This window comes from Papio anubis, chromosome 16 (genome assembly GCF_008728515.1).
Source record: "Papio anubis isolate 15944 chromosome 16, Panubis1.0, whole genome shotgun sequence".
Taxonomy (NCBI): Eukaryota; Metazoa; Chordata; class Mammalia; order Primates; family Cercopithecidae; genus Papio; species Papio anubis.
In genome coordinates this window covers 32936576-32956462 of record NC_044991.1, presented here as the reverse complement: position 1 = coordinate 32956462, position 19887 = coordinate 32936576, and the positions used below count along the sequence as shown (strand labels likewise).

At 40.8% G+C, this 19887-nt stretch overlaps 1 long non-coding RNA gene across 1 annotated transcript; it reads right to left on the bottom strand.

Moving 5' to 3' along the window:
* Positions 1 to 1100: 1100 nt before the first annotated feature.
* Positions 1101 to 19234, bottom strand: LOC110740549. Its single transcript, XR_004178963.1, has 3 exons — positions 18490 to 19234; positions 10582 to 11202; positions 1101 to 1169 (listed from the first exon to the last, which is right to left on the bottom strand). It is a non-coding gene; the product is annotated as an uncharacterized LOC110740549 (long non-coding RNA).
* Positions 19235 to 19887: the final 653 nt, after the last annotated feature.

Sequence of the window (19887 nt, the reverse complement as noted above, 5' to 3'; positions counted from 1 at the left end):
GGAGACAGTGAACAGAACAAGACAGACAAGACAGAAAACTTGAGAAACAGAAAACCTAAATCCATATTTAAAATTACATCTAAAAGGTGACTCAAACATATCAGTTGGAAAGCTGGAAATAAAAGGAAGAATGTGTTTTTATTTGCCCCACAGACATGAGATTGTCAAAAAATTCAAAGAATGTTAACATCCAGGGAAGGCTGGGTCCGGAGAAGCAGCTAAATTCAGGGACTGTTGATAGCAATGTACTTGCCACAGACCTTGTGGAAAGTCGTCCGGCCGTAGCTATACAAATTTTACATACGTATATCCTTTCACCAAGTAATCACTTTCCTGGGAATCTACCATCAACAGGGGGTTAATGCATCTTATGTTCTAAATTGTGTCTCTTTGGAAGAGATGCAAAAGTACAATGAAGTTTCCATAACTCCTTCTCATTCCATTTCTTATCCTGAATTAAACCAGGTAAACATTCTAAGGAATGCCTTGTTTGTCTTATCAGATCCTACTGCCTCAAATTGGAAACTCTTTCCTAACACCAGACTTCTGAAGAGTTTCTTTGATGGAAGGTCTAGCTTTCGTTTGTTTGATATAAAATTCATTTTCACTTTCTTCAGTTTCAGGTTCCAAAATCACTGGAATATTACTTGTGTTTCTTGTGCTCTTTCTCAGGTGAACCACTGCTACTTTGGTGTTTCCTGCTTTGGTTTTCTTAACTTCAGCTTTCCTTTTAATTTCTTTTTCTGTTTCACTTTCTTCACTTGACAAATCGGGTGAGGACTGATGAGAGGAAATACATGGAAAATCCCAGAGGAAAAGGATCCCATAAACATGTCACTAAGAAAAAGCCAGCCAATTCCAAAGGCCAAAATGGCGAGCGAGGTGATGCTGATCAGAAACAATTAAGATAACTGCCAAAGTGGGAACTCTTAAAAGGAAGCAACAGATGAGGGAATTTCTGGAACAGTTGCCAAAAGATGACCATGATGATTTTTTCAGTACAACACCTTTACAGCATCAAAAAATACTGTTGCCAAGTTTACAGGACAGTGAAGATGATGATGATATTCTGCCAAATATGGACAAAAATCTAACAATTCCATCATCAGTTATCTTTCCATTGGTAAAAACTCCTCAATGTCAGCAGGTCAGTCCTGGCATGCTAGCTTCTATAAATAGGAATGATAGTGATAAATATGTTTTTCCTATGCAAAAATATCATAAAAGTAATGGTGGTATTGTCTGGGGCAACATCAAGAAAACATTAGTTGAAACTGATTTCTCAACTCCAACACCAAGAAGGAAAACCCCACTTAACACAGATTTAGGAGAAAACTCTGGTATTGGAAAACTTTTCACTAATGCTATGGAATCTTTAGATGAAGAAGAGAAAGATTATTATTTTTCAAACTCTGATTCTGCATAGTAAAATGAGAAAATATGATTCCTGGGATTTTTACCATAAAGCAGGCAGTGTGTTTGTATTTTCAACTGGAGTACATGTGTTTTCTTTGTAAAGTAGCTTCCTATGAAAATGTGGACTTTTTTGAAGGTTTCATGTGTTTGTGTTCAAAGTAAAATATCCTCATTGCTGCAGCTTACTAAAATGTAAAGAAAATTGTTTTTGCTTGTGTAGATATCTGCACATTTGTTTTTGCATATTAAAATATATATGGATACATTTTAAATAAGCATCCAAGTCTGTTTACTTTAATAAAATCATTTCCCAAACAGTTTTTTTTTTTAATTTCAAGAAAATTTTGCTACCATTTAAGTAAGGGAAGGTGAGAAGGATGACAGAGGTTGTACTGGTAGCTACTGAATTCAGGAAAACTTTTAAGTTAGCATTTGTTATCAGTTATTATCCAAGCCAGAGTAGGATTTGTTACCAGTTGTTATCCAAGCCTAATGTTTAAATTACACATTGTTGGAATTAAATTACACATGTTGACATGCTTCTCTCCTGATTGTTTTTATTTTATGTGATTGGCATATCTATGAAACCTACATAAATTTAGTTTATTGTTTTGCCATTATTTTACTAGGTAAAATTAGAGGACAGATTTTGTTCTTATTTACATATGCAGATATAGCTTAAATATTTTGACTAGATTAGACAGTTAATAGATCCACCATTAGGAATCAATATGTTATGTCATAATAAACATCCTTTTTCTTTCACTGAAATTTCTTTTAGAAATAAACTTATTTTCACTTGTTATGTTTTGAAACTTGACATAGGATATTTTCCCTCTGGCTACACATTCACCTACTCTCGTTCTCTATTTAGATTATTCAAATAAAGTTAGTTTGCTTTTAAAAAAAAAATTGTGTCTCTTCTCCCAAATTTATATGTTGATATTCTAATATTTATATGTTGATATTCTAAGGCATATATAATGTAATAGGCCTCAAATTGTGAGTGAGTGTTTGGACATATGGTCCTTAAAGAGGTGACTATGATTAAGTAAGTTAAGTAAAGTGGACCCCAATCTGCTATGACTGGAGTCGTTTTAAAAAGAGTAAAGACACAGAGAGGCTCAAGGGAAGAGCCTGTGAAAACAGAAATAGAAGGTGGTCATCTCATCTCAAGTAGAAAGAGGCATTAAAGAAATCACTCCAGCCAATAGCTTGATGTTGAATTTCTAGCCTCCAGAATTATGAGACACTCAGTGTTCATTGAGACCTTCAGTCCGTGGTACTGGGTTATGGAATCCAAGCAAACTGTTCCAGCCAATCATGACACACAGATAATGTTTTCTGCATTACAGCCAAAATGAAAATAGAAGGTTATCATGGCAGACTCCAGCAGCACTGAAGGGCTAAACCACTCTGGGAAATGACCTCCTTTTATAGAACGTTACAAAGACACAAAGACATGCGAAGGGACAGCTTCTGCCCTGAACTACAGGGATGAGTTCTCTGAGATGACACATTTCAGACAAATGCATGGAACGATGTAACCCATTTTTCATGTAACCTCTTCCCTATTTTTGTGTAAAAACCTCCGTAGTAATAGTGGTGGCTTTTAAGTCTCGGAGAAGGTCTGGCAGTACAGTGAAGCCACCTGCTACAGAAGATACCTGGGGTAAATAGTTAAAACAATACAAACTGTAGCAACATGAATAAATTCAGCCTAGTGTAAAGTAAAAACAACACAAACGCCTTCTCTGATATTTCCACAAGTATGTCAACAGGGACTTTACACCTAACCAAGTTGCCATTGGTACTAATGAAGGCCAGATTTCTGGGGGTGAGAACTTTGGGTCACTCATAGAAAACAGCTCTAAGACAGAGTGGAGAGAGAGTCCATATTTGAGTCTGGGTCCTGGGCCCATCCTGGTCTTGTCAGGCCCCTGTCTGTAGAGACGCCCATGTGTCTGCTCTCACCATAGCTTGCTGTGGGCCATGCTTGGTGATGTAGTAAATCTGCCCCTTCTCCAAGGAGATGGAGGAGTTTAACCCATCAAATAGTTTCCCATAGGTTTTAATGCAGCTCTGTAAAGAGAGTGCCCAGCAGCCAAGCCAAGACAACAACAAAAAGTTAATGGTCTGCCTTGTTTTCACCACAAGGTGACATTCCCATTAGAAATTCTGCTCCCCGGATCAGGCACATAGCATCTGCATAGACCCCCAGGCAGTGAGGAAACCAGAAGACAGCTTAAGGCCTTTGGATTCACATCTGAGTAGACAAACTTGGTCCCCCAACACTCAAATTTATATTCCACCAGCCATGACCTGGGTGTGAACATGACAGATCCACCAGGATTGCAACGCCTGACAACGTACCCCTGTCAGGAAGAGCCCCCTCCTTTCCTGCTCCTCCTGCAACACACGGTTATGGTGGGACAGGTGGGGTTGCCCAGTTTAGATGACAAGAGAGGTCTGGCATGGACAGACTTGCCCTGGGCTACACTGTGTTACATGTGGGTACACTGTCTTACAAATGGACAGAGGCATCAAGGATGCGGACGGAGCCAATGTCTACATTATAAAAAAAGGTTCTCACTTTGAGCCTTTCCAAGGCAGCAGCTTAGAAATGTCACCATATAATGAGAACATAAGTGCTCTCTTAAGCATCTCCCATGAAATGAGATAGGTATAGGGCTGTCTCTAGAATGCGGGTGTCTGGTTTTCAAAGTTCTAAATTCTGTCAGGTTCTGTCACAAGGGAATGTGTTAATTCTTCAAGGTTCCATCCCCTGAGCCCTATTCTTCCATAAATCTATGCAAAGGCCCACACCGCTGCTGATTACTCACCTTCCTCTCCCATGTCAACTCCTCACCTGTACACAATTAGGCAAACACAAGCCCCTTACCCCCTGAAAACATCTAAATGCAGGCAGGGCCCCAGGTTTGAGGGAACAGAGCTGGGTTAGAACATTCGTTTTCTTTTCATTTCTGTGATCATAAAAAAGTCATTGTGTGTTTCAGGTCTCCCCAGCCGTGAAATATGCACAATGGGGATTATGCTAGCATTGACCTCCAAAAATATTCCTTGGGTATATATGAGATAGAATAAATAAAATTCAATCAGGTGCAGTGGCTCATGCCTGTAATCCTAGCACACCAGGAGGCCAAGGCACGTGGATCAACTTAAGGCAAGGAGTTTGCGACCAGCCACGGCCAACAAGGCAAAAATCCAGGAGGCTGGGACGGGCCAGTCGCTTGAACCAGGGAGGTGGAAGCGGAGGTTGCTGTGAGTCAAGATTGCACCATGGCACTCCAGCCTGGGTGACAGAGTGAGACTCTGTCTCAAAATAATAATAACAACAATAATAATAAGATTAGCTGGGCATGGTGGTGCATGCCAGTATTCCCAGCTACTCTGGAGGCTGAGATAAGATCACTTGAGGCCTGAAAAGTCGAGGATGCAGTCAGCCTTGTCCACTCTAACATGGGCAATCCTGTGTGAGAGAGAGACAGGGAAAGGGAAGGGAAGGAAAGGGAAGGGGGGGGGGGGGAAGGGGGGGGGAGGGGAAGGGAGGGGAGGGGAGTAGGAGGAGGAGGGAAGAAAAAAGAAAGAGAACCAAAGAAACCAGTGTGCAATGTGCTATGCATAGATGTTCTACATTTATTGATAGTTAATGAAAGGGCTACTGACCATGGGGTCAATTTGATACAATGGCAAGGCTACACCAACCTAGCAGGGAAACTGCAATCTGGCTGGGCGCAATGGCTCATGCCAGTAATCCCAGGACTTTTGGTGGCCGAGGCGGGTGGATCACAAGGTCAGGAGATCAAGACCACCATGGCCAACATGGTGAAACTCCGTCTCTACTAAAAATACAAAAATTAGCCAGGCGTGGTTCGGCGTGCCTATAATCCCAGCTCCTCAGGAGGCTGAGGCAGGAGAATCACTTGAACCAGGGAGCCAGAGATTTCAGTGAGTCGCGATCCTACCACAGCACTGCAGCCTGGCCACAGAGCAAGACTTCGTACAAAAAGAAAAAAAAAGAAAACTGCAAACTGCAATCCAAGCTTGGCCACCACCCCATGTGCAGCTCATAGTGGATCTACCCATTTGTCAACTCTGAGATCTATATTCCTTCTATCCTTCCTTCCTGTCCTTTCCTTTTCCTTTTCCTCTTTCTCTTTCTCTCTCTCTCTCTCTCTCTCTCTCTCTCTCTCTCTTTCTTTCTTGACAAGGTCTCACCTTGCCACCTCCGTCTTCCAGGCTCTAGCGATTCTTGTGCCTTGGCTTCCCTGAGTGGCTGGGATCGTAGGCGCATGCCACCACACCTGGCTGATAATTGTATTTTTAGTGGAGATGGACAGAGTTTTGCCATGTTGGCCAGGCTGGTCCACTCTCATCTTCATTTTTTTTAATTCCTTTTTTTTGGAGACGGAGTCTCGCTCTGTTGCCCAGGTTAGAATGCAGTGGCCTGATATCAGCACACTGCAACCTCCGCCTCCTGGGTTCAAGTGATTCTTCTGCTTCAGCCTCCCAAGTAGCCGGGATTACAAGTTCCTTCCACTGTGCCCAGCTAATTTTCATATTTTTAGTAGAGACGGGGTTTCACCATCTTGGCCAGGCTGCTCTCGAACTCCTGGCCTCGTGATCCACCTGCCTCGGCCTCCCAAAGTCCTGGGATGACAGGCGTGAACCACCACCCCCGGCCCCACTCATCTTTAAGATGACTACACTGTACAAGAAAGAAGGAAGGAAGGAAGGAAGGAAGGAAGGAAGGAAGGAAGGAAGGAAGGAAGGAAGGAAGGAAGGAAGGAAGGAAGGAAGGAAAATGTTTGTGGTGCCAATAATCTTTGTGAAATAATATGTAGAATTTTGCTTTAATGAAATAGTTTTAACTAAGTAGTGACATGATCTGCTTAAGTGTATTGACCCTACCAATCAGAGGCCTCCAAATCCCCACAATGACTTTTCAGTTACATTTGACAAGCATTGATTCTCCTATCATACATACAGGATAGTCAGAATTTCAGAATTCCAACTCTCCCTATGCTATTCGGGCACATTGCACAACATCTCTAAGACTCGGTATTTTTACTCTTAAGATACTACTAATAATAGTACCTAGTTTTTATGATATAATGTGTATCAAAAGCATTATACTTTCAGGCAGATAGCAATTTCTCAATAAATATTTGCTAATGTTTTAGTACAAACAGGAAAATTGGATTATGATATTTATGACACTGTTGATTCTTCTTCTAGAAACACTCATTTCTAAAACTTGTTTTCAAGTTAGAGCACTATTTTGTGTTCAAACTGAAAATACTTTATGCTCAGATTTTTTAAAAAACAGTATTGCATGAATGTTTTAATAAAAATATTTCTAAATGAGCTTGAGCAAGGACAGGGGAGATAAGTGAAATAAGGCTTTGTGGCATAGGAGACATTTGGTGGAAATCGTTCAGCTCAACTAAGATTTGAAAAAAAAAAAGAGAATTTTTATAAAAAATGTAAAGGCAGGATTTACCCTGATGAGCTTGTGAAGAAAATACAGAGTCTAACATAATTCAAAAGAGACTAATCAGTCAAAGTAGTTTTGAAGGAAATATCTTGAAGAGAGAGAACATAAAATGAAGATCAGGTATGTAATTATTTTAATAATCTATTCATGAGATTAAAAAATTGTTTTTTTTTTATTGGTCAAAAAAGGACAATAATTTCAAGAACCATTCTTTGTTCAGCCTAAAGAGGATTTTACATTTTGAACCAGCAATGTATTGCGCTACGTAGATAATATCCAAATTCGTGTTTATGTCAACCATTTTGTTCTCAATAAAAACACTTTATTCACACAACTGATGATTATCTGAATTTGATTTAGTGCTGAAATGCCAAAGGGGGACTAATAAAATATTAGAGTTACAAGTGGCTTAAGTGGAAAATAATGATCATATTCAACTCATCATGACTGAAATAAGAAAACAAAGCAAAAAATAAATAAGAAAAAAATTGACTACATGAACATTTGCTTCTCTCCTAAGAATCAAAATCCTTAATTTGCTGTGGCAAAAAAGCATCTGGGTCCATGAACCCATGCAAAAAGTCAACTGTTTCTGGGAGACAAGAAGCAGCAAAACACATCAGCTTTCAGAGAAGGTTAAGAAACCTATCATACCCTAACCCACCCTACCTGAGACCAGGCAAAGGCTCACTGCTTCTGGGGGAGGGATGGAGGAAAAATACTTCTCCATCAGGAGAGGAACAAGGATTGTTTCGGGGTCCAGGATTTTGCACTAATGCAGAGTTGTGCTACTGTGGTAAAGGGTTGGAAAATCTCCATCCAGTGACCACAGACAAAGGTGCATTGTTCCTATGGAAGGAGAAATAAGACTTTGTCCTTATTGTGGGGTTGAAAACTTGCAATGATATAAACCAAAGATTTTCTACCACTGATTTGGGAGGAGGGCAAGGTATTATTTCTTCCTCAAAAAACAACACAGATAAGTGACAGTTTGACTCCCACTAGAATAAGAGTCAGGAAGTGCTGGCCGGGCGCGGTGGCTCAAGCCTGTAATCCCAGCACTTTGGGAGGCCGAGGCGGGCGGATCACGAGGTCAGGAGATCGAGACCATTCTGGCTAACACGGTGAAACCCCATCTCTACTAAAAAATACAAAAAACTAGCCGGGCGAGGTGGTGGGCGCCTGTAGTCCCAGCTACTGGGGAGGCTGAGGCAGGAGAATAGCAGGAACCCGGGAGGCGGAGCTTGCAGTGAGCCGAGATCTGGCCACTGCACTCCAGCCTGGGTGACAGAGCAAGACTCTGTCTCAAAAAAAAAAAAAAAAAAAGAGTCAGGAAGTGCTAAAAATACCCCCTCTCTGAGTGTCCGATGATGAAACTGGCTCAAAAATAACATGAATCATCCCTCTGCCCCCAACCTGAATTTTCTGCCTAGTCACACACATACACATACACAAAATGATGTTCTACAGTTAGAGAGGAACAAGTGGAGAGAGACCCTATCTATGACACAGGTGGTAAGGGCTACCGAAAGCTAACTGTGGAACAGGACATTGGCATATGCCCTCCAGAGCCTAAGGCCCCACACAAGGCACACGATATAGCAGCCTACTGCTGGAGAAATTTGACTTACATGGTTCACTGAATGTTTCAGACACCACAGCAAGAAGCAACCTTTGTTCCTGTACACACTAATAACATGACACAAACCAAAATGAAACAGAAATATAAAACAATCTAGACATAAATAATTGTCTCACCTATTGTTTTTCTACATCTGATGATTTGCATTTTTTAGAAACTGAGAGACACATAAAAGCAAGTTAGAAATTTGAGTTATGAGTTACAATATTTTCAAAAGATAAAAAGTCAACAGAATCAAATTCAGAGGTAATTCAGATGGTGGAACTAAATGCAAGTAATTTAAAACAATAATGATCAAAATGTTAAAGGATCTAGTTTAAAAAACACGATGTGAATGGAAAAATGAGGAATTTCAGCAGAGATGGGAACAGTAAAAGGCAAAAGCTAGAAATAAGTGAAAGCATGAGAACAGAGATGAAGAATTACATCAGCGAGCTGATTAGCAGACTGGTCATCAGAGTTAAAGAAAGAAGCAGTAAATTTTATACTGGGTCAATACAAATTATTTGAATGGTAGCATGAAGGAAGGAAAGAGAAAAGCAAAATAAACCAATGAAGCAAGCAAATAAATACCCCAGTGAATCCAAGAATTCTCTGGTAATATGAAATTAACTAAAATACAAAATTTTTAAATAACTGAAAAAAAGTCAACCCCCAATCTTATATTCATTAACTATATAGCAAAAATAACAATTAAATGAAGACATTTTCAGATTAACACTGGAAGAGTCCCTTGTTAACAGGTCTGCACTAAAATAAATGTCAAAATGATTTCTTGAAGCAAAAGGAATATGGAAGCAGATGGAAGTTGAAACTACACAAAGAAATAAAGAGTGCCAGAAAAGATATAAAGATATATCACCCAATGATTTTACAGTGCTCTAAAGATAATTGTCTATTTTGTTTTAAAAAGAGTAACTTTACATTATGGAATTCATAATATTTGAAACTATAATGCATGACATAAATAGTACAGAGGAGAGAGGAAACAAATATACATTTTAAGGTTTTTATACTACAGTTGGTATAATAAAATTATAGGTTACTTTAATAAGCTAGAATAGGTATTGAAATCTCTACAGAAACCATGAACATTTTAAAAAGATGGTATGTGCATTAATGTTTTCATAGAACTTCCAGCTTTTATTTATTTGTTTTTATTTATTTAATTGTATTTATTTATTTATTTTTGAGTCTCACCCTGTTGCCCAAGTTGGAGTGCAATGGCATGATCTCAGCTCACTGCAACCTCTGCCTCCCAGGTTCCAATGATTATCTTGCCTCAGCCTCCTGAGTAGCTGAGATTACAGGTGCCCACCACCATGCCCAGCTAATTTTTGTATTTTTAATAGAGACAGGGATTCACCATGTTTGCCAGACTTGTCTCAAACTCCTGACATCGTCATTGGCCCACCTCAGCTTCTCAAAGTGCTGGGATTACAGACCTGAGACACTATGCCAGGCCCCAGCTTTTAGTTTTTAAGGTAGTTGTTGTGTTATTACATGTGAAGTAAGGTTATTCTTAAATATCCATGTTTTGAGAATTAATGATAATGACAAATTATCTCAATCTAAATAACATTTTAATATTAAATATTTAAATATTTTTATTATTTTTACTTTTTAACAGAAGTCATTCTAACTGGTGTGAGGTGGGATTTCATTGATGTTTTGTTTTGCATTTCTCTGATGATTAGTGATGGTATATATGTGTTAATATATTTGTTGGCCACATATGTGTTCTTTTGAAAATTGTCTGTTCATGTTCTTTGCCCACTTTTTAATGGAGTTATTTATTTTTTGCTTGTTGATTTGTCTAAGTCTCTTATGGATTCTGGATAATAGGCCTTTGCTGTATGCATAGTATGTGAATATTTCTTCCATTCTGTAGGCTGTCTGTTCAATCCCTTGATAGTTTCTCATGCTGTGCAGAAGAAGCTCTTTAGTTTAACTAAAACACACTTGTCAATTTTCATTTTTCTGGCAATTGCTTTTGAGGACTTACCCATAAATTCATTGCCAAGTGCAATGTCCAGAAGAATATTTCCTAGGTTTTCTTCCAGGATTTTTGTAGTCAGAGGATGTAATCTTATGCCAATGGGTCTTAATAATCAAATGACTCCACAGTGAGAATCATTACTCTGAAAAATCGATTTTGTTATAATGATGGAAATTTAAATATTTGAAAGTAAAAACAGATGCCACCTTTTTGCTAGAACTCTACAAGGCAAATTGCTATGAGAGAGGCAGAGGAAATATATATATATCTCCAAAATATAATTTGCAATGAAATAAATGAAAGCACATTATAAATAAACTTACCTGATTTTACAAACTAACCTGTAAAGGGATTTCTACTAATTTTTCTATTGCCTGCATTGCCCTTTCTTCTAGATCTGATTTATATTTTTGTATTTCACCAATGTCTCTTCACCAATGTGTACTTCCCATCTGTTTCTTAAGATTTAATATTCCTTCTTCCAACATTTTTATCCTCCTCAAGTTTTTTACATTCCTGTTGTACTTTTTTCATAGATAATAACTCCTGTTGAATAACTTGATTGTTTTTAGTCAAATAGACATATTTTGAAGATACAGCTTCCAGCTCTGCTGTAAGATCATCAAACTACAATAATAAAATCATATATCTTGATAATGAAGGAGGATGAGGATAATCTCATACAAAACCAATAACAAATTTTCAAATACATTTACTTGCAATAAAATGTTATCTATAATATAGATTCTTTAAATGTTAACCCTTAAATTACTCAGAAATTCAAGAACAAAGTAAAAGCCACCATAAGTCACAAACATATATTCTTTACTATCATCATCTTTGCCACAGAACTTTTACACTTGATCTTTCTTTTATTTTTCTGATAATTTGCATTTGTTCCTCCATAAATGGCTCTAAGTTAACTCTTATTACAAAGTTTCAAACCCCCTTCTCTCATTATTATGCCCCAAAATTGTCAAAAAAGGTATCAGAGATATTACATTGAGTTATTTAGGCCAAAGTCAATAAATGGCTCTTAGAATAAGACTTTGAAAATAATGTAATACTCTATGCTAGGCATGGTGGCTCATCCCTGTAATCCCAGCACTTTAGGAGGCTGTGGCAGAAAGATCACTTGAGGCCAGGAATTTGAGACCAGCCAGAGCAACATAGTGATACCATAATCTCGACCAAAAAAAAAATAAAAAGATGGCTGAATAGGAACAGCTCCAGTCTCCAGCTCCCAGTGTAAGCGACACAGAAGACAGGTGATTTCTGCATTTTCAACTGAGGTACCAGGTTCATCTCACTAGGGAGTGCCGGACAATCGGTGCTGGTCGGCTGCTGCAGCCCGACCAGCAAGAGCTGACGCAGTGCGAGGCATCACCTCACCTGGGAAGCACAAGGGGGAAAGGAATCCCTTTTCCTAGCCAGGGGATCTGAGACACACAACACCTGGAAAATCAGGTAACTCCCACCCCAATACTGCGCTTTACCAAGGGTCTTAGCAAACGGGCACACCAGGAGATTATATCCCACACCTGGCCGGGAGGGTCCCACGCCCACAGAGCCTCCCTCATTGCTAGCACAGCAGTCTGCGATCTAGGCAAGGCAGCAGCGAGGCTGGGGGAGGGGCGCCCACCATTGCTGAGGCTTAAATAGGTAAACAAAGCTGCTGGGAAGCTGGAACTGGGTGGAGCTCACAGCAGCTCAAGGAGGCCTGCCTGTCTCTGTAGACTCCACCTCTGGAGACGGGGCACAGCTAAACAACAACAATAACAACAACAACAAAAAAAAGCAGCAGAAACCTCTGCAGATGCAAATGACTCTGTCTGACAGCTTTGAAGAGAGCAGTGGATCTCCCAACACGGAGGCTGAGATCTGAGAACAGACAGACTGCCTGCTCAAGTGGGTCCCTGACCCCTGAGTAGTCTAACTGGGAGACACCCCTCACTAGGGGCAGACCGACACCCCACACCTCCCACGGTGGAGTACACCCCTGAGAGGAAGCTTCCAAAGCAAGAATCAGACAGGTACACTCGCTATTCAGCAATATTCTATCTTCTGCAGCCTCTGCTGCTGATACCCAGGCAAACAGGGTCTGGAGAGGACCTCAAGCAATCTCCAACAGACCTACAGCTGAGGGTCCTGACTGTTAGAAGGAAAACTAACAAACAGGAAGGACACCCACACCAAAACCCCATCAGTACGTCACCATTATCAAAGACCAGAGGCATATAAAACCACAAAGATGGGGAAAAAGCAGGGCAGAAAAGCTGGAAATTCAAAAAATAAGAGCGCATCTCCCCCTGCAAAGGAACGCAGCTCATCGCCAGCAACGGGTCAAAGCTGGATGGAGAATGACTTTGACGAGATGAGAGAAGAAGTCTTCAGTCTATCAAACTTCTCAGAGCTAAAGGAGGAATTACGTACCCAGGGCAAAGAAACTAAAAATCTTGAAAAAAGAGTGGAAGAATTGATAACTAGAATAATTAATGCAGAGAGGGCCATAAACGAACTGACAGAGATGAAAACCATGACACGAGAAATACGTGACAAATGCACAAGCTTCAGTAACCGACTCGATCAACTGGAAGAAAGAGTATCAGCGATTGAGGATCAAATGAATGAAATGAAGCGAGAAGAGAAACCAAAAGAAAAAAGAAGAAAAAGAAATGAACAAAGCCTGCAAGAAGTATGGGATTATGTAAAAAGACCAAATCTACATCTGATTGGGGTGCCTGAAAGTGAGGGGGAAAATGGAACCAAGTTGGAAAACACTCTTCAGGATATCATCCAGGAGAACTTCCCCAACCTACTAAGGCAGGCCAACATTCAAATTCAGGAAATACAGAGAACGCCACAAAGATACTCCTCGAGAAGAGCAACTCCAAGACATATAATTGTCAGATTCACCAAAGTTGAAATGAAGGAAAAAAGGTTAAGGGCAGCCAGAGAGAAAGGTCGGGTTACCCACAAAGGGAAGCCCATCAGACTAACAGCAGATCTCTCAGCAGAAACTCTCAAAACCAGAAGAGTGTGGTGGCCAATATTCAACATTCTTAAAGAAAAGAATTTTCAACCCAGAATTTCATACCCAGCCAAACTAAGTTTCATAAGCGAAGGAGAAATAAAATCCTTTACAGACAAGCAAATGCTTAGAGATTTTGTCATCACCAGGCCTGCCCTACAAGAGATCCTAAAGGAAGCACTAAACATGGATAGGAACAACAGGTACCAGCCATTGCAAAAACATGTCAAAATGTAAAATCCATCGATGCTAGGAAGAAACTGCATCAACTAGCGAGCAAAATAACCAGCTAATATCATAATGACAGGATCAAGTTCATACATAACAATATTAACTTTAAATGTAAATGGACTAAATGGTCCAATTAAAAGACACAGACTGGCAAATTGGATAATGAGTCAAGACCCATCAGTTTGCTGTATTCAGGAGACCCGTCTCACATGCAGAGACACACATAGGCTCAAAATAAAGGGATGGAGGAAGATCTACCAAGCAAATGGAAAACAAAAAAAAAAGCAGGGGTTGCAATCCTAGTCTCTGATAAAACAGACTTTAAACCGTCAAAGATCAAAAGAGACAAAGAAGGCCATTACATAATGGTAAGGGATCAATTCATCAGGAAGAGCTAACTATCCTAAATATATATGCACCCACTACAGAAGCACCCCGATTCATAAAGCAAGTCCTTAGAGACTTACAAAGAGATTTAGACTCCCATACAATAATAATGGGAGATTTTAACACCCCACTGTCAACATTAGACAGATCAACAAGACAGAAAGTTAACAAGGATATCCAGGAATTGAACTCAACTCTGCACCAAGCGGACCTAATAGACATCTATAGAACTCTCCACCCCAAATCAACAGAATATACATTCTTCTCAGCACCAAATCACACTTATTCCAAAATTGACCACATAATTCGAAGTAAAGCACTCCTCAGCAAATGTACAAGAACAGAAATTATAGCAAATTTTCTTTCAGACCACAGTGCAATCAAACTAGAACTCAGGACTAGGAAACTCAATCAAAACCGTTCAACTACATGGAAACTGAACAACCTGCTCCTGACTGACTACTGGCTACATAACCAAATGAAGACAGAAATAAAGATGTTCTTTGAAACCAATGAGAACAAAGATACAACATACCAGAATCTCTGGGACACATTTAAAGCAGTGTGTAGAGGGAAATTTATAGCACTAAATGTCCACAAGAGAAAGAAGGAAATATATAAAATTGACACTCTAACATCACAATTAAAAGAACTAGAGAACAAGAGCAAACACATTCAAAAGCTAGCAGAAGGCAAGAAATAACTAAGATCAGAGTGGAACTGAAGGAGATAAAGACACAAAACACCCTCCAAAATATCAATGAATCCAGGAGCTCATTTTTTGAAAACATCAACAAAATTGATAGACTGCTAGCAAGACTAATAAACAGAGAAGAATCAAATAGGTGCAATAAAAAATGATAAAGGGGATATCACCACCGACCCCACAGAAATACAAACTACCATCAGAGAATACTATAAACACCTCTATGCAAATAAACTAGAAAACCTAGAAGAAATGGATAATTTCCTGGACACTTACACTCTCCCAAGACTAAACCAGGAAGAAGTTGAATCCCTAAATAGACCAATAGCAGGCTCTGAAATTGAGGCAATAATTAATAGCCTACCAACCAAAAAAAGTCCAGGACCAGACGGATTCACAGCCGAATTCTACCAGAGGTACAAGGAGGAGCTGCTACCATTCCTTCTGAAACTATTCCAATCAATAGAAAAAGAGGGAATCCTCCCTAACTCATTTTATGAGGCCAACATCATCCTGATACCAAAGCCTGACAGAGATACAACAAAAAAAGAGAATTTTAGACCAATATCCCTGATGAACATCAATGCAAAAATCCTCAATAAAATACTGGCAAACCAAATCCAGCAGCACATCAAAAAGCTTATCCACCATGATCAAGTGGGCTTCATCCCTGGGATGCAAGGCTGATTCAACATACGCAAATCAATAAACGTAATCCAGCATATAAACAGAACCAAAGACAAAAACCACATGATTATCTCAATAGATGCAGAAAAGGCCTTTGACAAAATTCAACAGCCCTTCATGCTAAAAACTCTCAATAAATTCGGTATTGATGGAATATATCTCAAAATCATAAGAGCTGTTTATGACAAACCCACGGCCAATATCATTGTGAACGGGCAAAAACTGGAAGCATTCCCTCTGAAAACTGACACAAGAGAGGGCTGCCCTCTCCCACCACTCCTATTCAACATAGTGTTGGAAGTTCTGGCTAGGGCAATCAGGCAAGAGAAAGAAACAAAGGGTATTCAGTTAGGAAAAGAAGAAGTCAAATTGTCCCATGTTTTGGCACCAGAACCAAAACAGAGATCTAGACCAATGGAACAGAACAGAGTCCTCAGAAATAATACCACACATCTACAGCCATCTGATCTTTGACAAACCCGACAAAAACAAGAAATGGGGAAAGGATTCTCTATTTAATAAATGGTGCTGGGAAAATTGGCTGGCCATAAGTAGAAAGCTGAAACTGGATCCTTTCCTTACTTCTTATACAAAAATCAATTCAAGATGGATTAGAGACTTAAATGTTAGACCTAAAACCATAAAAACCCTAGAAGAAAACCTAGGTAATACCATTCAGGACATAGGCATGGGCAAAGACTTCATGTCTAAAACACCAAAAGCAACGGCAACAAAAGCCAAAATTGACAAATGGGATCTAATTAAACTAAAGAGCTTCTGCACAGCAAAAGAAACTACCATCAGAGTGAACAGGCAACCTACAGAATGGGAGAAAATTTTTGCAATCTACTTATCTGACAAAGGGCTAATATCCAGAACCTATAAAGGACTCAATCAAATTTACAAGAAAAAAACAAACAACCCCATCAAAAAGTGGGCAAAGGATATGAACAGACACTTCTCAAAAGAAGACATTCATACAGCCAACAGACATATGAAAAAATACTCATCATCACTTGCCATCAGAGAAATGCAAATCAAAACCACAATGAGATACCATCTCACACCAGTTAGAATGGCAATCATTAAAAAATCAGGAAACAACAGGTGCTGGGGAGGATGTGGAGAAATAGGAACACTTTTACACTGTTGGTGGGACTGTAAACTAGTTCAACCATTGTGGAAAACAGTGTGGCAATTCCTCAAGGATCTAGAACTAGAAATACCATTTGACCGAGCCATCCCATTACTGGGTATATACCCAAAGGATTATAAGTCATGCTGCTATAAAGACACATGCACAGGTATGTTTATTGCAGCACTATTCACAATAGCAAAGACTTGGAATCAACCCAAATGTCCATCAGTGTCAGACTGGATTAAGAAAATGTGGTACATATACACCATGGAATACTATGCAGCTATAAAAAAGGATGAGTTCGTGTCCTTTGTAGGGACATAGATGCAGCTGGAAACCATCATTCTCAGCAAACTATCGCAAGAACAGAAAACCAAATATTGCATGTTCTCACTCATAAGTGGGAATTGAACAATGAGATCACTTGGACACAGGAAGGGGAATATCACTCACCGGGTCCTATTGTGGGGAGGGTGCGGAAGGATAGCATTAGGAGATATACCTAAAGTAAATGACATGTATACATATGTAACAAACCTGCACGTTGTGCATGTGTACCCTAGAACTTAAAGTATAATAAAAAAAAAAAATTAGCCAGGCATGGTGGTGGGCACCTGTAATCCCAGCTACTCAGTAGGCTGAGCTGGAGAATTGCTTGAACCTGGGAGGCAGAGGTTGTAGTGAGCCGACATTGTGCCTCTACACTCCAGCCTGGACAACAGAGTGAGACTCTGTCTCAGAAAAATAAATAAATAAATAAATAGTTGCATATATAAATAGGCTTTTGTGTTTTCTTCTGGTACTTTTCTCCTTTTGTATATTTAAAATTTTTAATCTATACTCCAGGAACTTACTTTTGTGACATAAAAATCTAGCTAGTTTTCTCCAAACAGCATGCATTTCATTTATTAATGATTAATCTTGCTTTATCAATATGAAACATCACCATTATCAAGTGCTAAATTCTTACATATATTTGGGTATTTCTGGATTTCCTATTCTGTTCTATTCATTGATATTTTTTCAGCTGTTAGTAAACAATTTGTGGAAATAGCACATTCACATTTTGATATCTGGAAAAGCAAGTCTTTTTCCATTCTGTTACAAAAAATTAATTTATTACAGCAATAAAATACAGGATGTGCAGTGTAAAAATGCTAAAACTTTGCTATTTTTATTTGGCTTACGTAAAAGTGATAAACACAGAAAAAGCTCACATCTTAAGAAAAACGAATCTTCCTATTCAAGGACACAAACCATCTTCCCATTTCAGTTTCCTTGTAAGGTTCCTCAGTAAAGGACATATTTACATAGGGTACATTGATATAAAATCCATATTGGATTTTATTTGAAAAATATTTAGCCCAGAAGTTGATATATTATGGGACTTAGTTCTCAATATACACCTTTCTATAATGTATAGAACATTGTTTTAAAATGTGTACATTAAAAATAATCTGCTGCATCGACTTAATTTTGCGAGTTAAATCACTTTAAAACAGACTATTGGTGTTCTATAAGAGAAATAGTAGTTGGATTGGAATTCAGCTACAGTTTTGTTTTTGTGTTGCTGTTCATAAAGGGCCTGTGCCCTGTCCTCTCTGAGGTTTCCACACCCAGGGTGGTGTGGGGCCTGCGGAGGACGAGAAAGCCAGTCTCCCCACTCTCCCGCCAGGAGGGTATGTCCCCATCATCCCCCCACGTCCCGCCTCCTCCCAGCCCAGGCCCGGTTACCTCTTTTGCTTGTCCGTCTTGTTCACGTCAGTGTCCCTGAGCATGACGATGAGATCCTTTCTGGGGACTTTACCCCACCAGGCAGCTCTGTGGAGCTTGTCCAGATCTTCTCCACGGACGTGGTACCTGGGCTCCATGAAGGCGCTGTCGTCGTAGTCTTCCCAAGCTCCCACGTTGCTCTTGCCGCTCCTCCTGCAGCAGGGGAAGCAGTGGCAGCACCACTTGCCCATCTTGCTCCTGAGACCAAATGGCTTCTTCACAGCGGAGGCAGCGGGTATTGAAGAAACCTCAGCCACCATCTGCTTTGAACAGCCAGGGGAGGCCGGTAGTAGCGAGCAGATCGCGTCTACCAACCAGTTTCACCAACTAGCAGGAAACTCTGGGTTTCCAATCTGCTCTAAGAGAAAGGTCAATCCCAACCAAAACCTGCCAACCCCAGCTGGGGAGCCCAACCCAGCCCACCCGGGAAAACCCACACCTGCCCGGGAAAGCCCACGCCCACCCGGGGCGACCCAACGCCCACCCCAGGAAAGACCAAGCCCCCCACCCCCAAGGAAACACCCAGCCCAGTCAAGGGAATACCAAACCCAGCAAAGAAAAGGTCAAGCCCAGCAAAGGAATGCGAGGGAGGAAATGCCAATCCAAGCAAGAAACTCCAGGCAAAGCGATTAAGGCCCAGCCAAGCTACGAACGCCAAGCCAAGCCAGGAACGCAGAGCCAGGCCTAGCCGTTACAGGCAAGCCAAGCCGTTGTGCGCGTGCGGTGTGCGCGTGCGGCGTGCGCGTGCGTGCCTCAGGCTGCGTCATTGCACGTGGCGCAGACAGTGGCTATGTGTGCAACCCGCGTGCGCAAGTCTTGGCGCCACAAATGTCAGTGACAGCTTTGTGTTATCGGCAAACTTTATGGGAGTTGGCCGAGCATTCAGGCCACTGAGGAGAGGCCTCTGGTGGGAAAAAGCCTCTTGAAGCAGGACTGGGGCTAGAGCGCCTGGAACTTGAGGATGCTGACAGACTCCTCTGAAGAAAGCCCCCAGGACACGTGGTGGTGCTATTGCAGGTGGCCGCCGCTGCGGCTCAGAGCTCGGGTTGGCAGAGCTGGATGCAAATGGCCTCAAAATCGCTGAGCACAAGACGCCCAGGGAGCCCAGGACCTGCCTAAGGGCCTTGGACACCGCTCCTCCTTGGTCCACACCCCGAACACAGGACCATCAGCGACTGGGCACTCCGGGTCACAGAATCACGGCTGGGCGGCCAGCTCCTGCTCTGGTGCCCCCTGCCTGGTGTCCAAGCCAGGGTCAACAGCTGTGGGGCTTCTGGCCCGGGGTGCTTCGCTTCACTGGCATGCAGTAGGGGTGAGGTGCAGGCCGCTGTCTCCAGGCCTACAAGAGGGGGTCTGGAG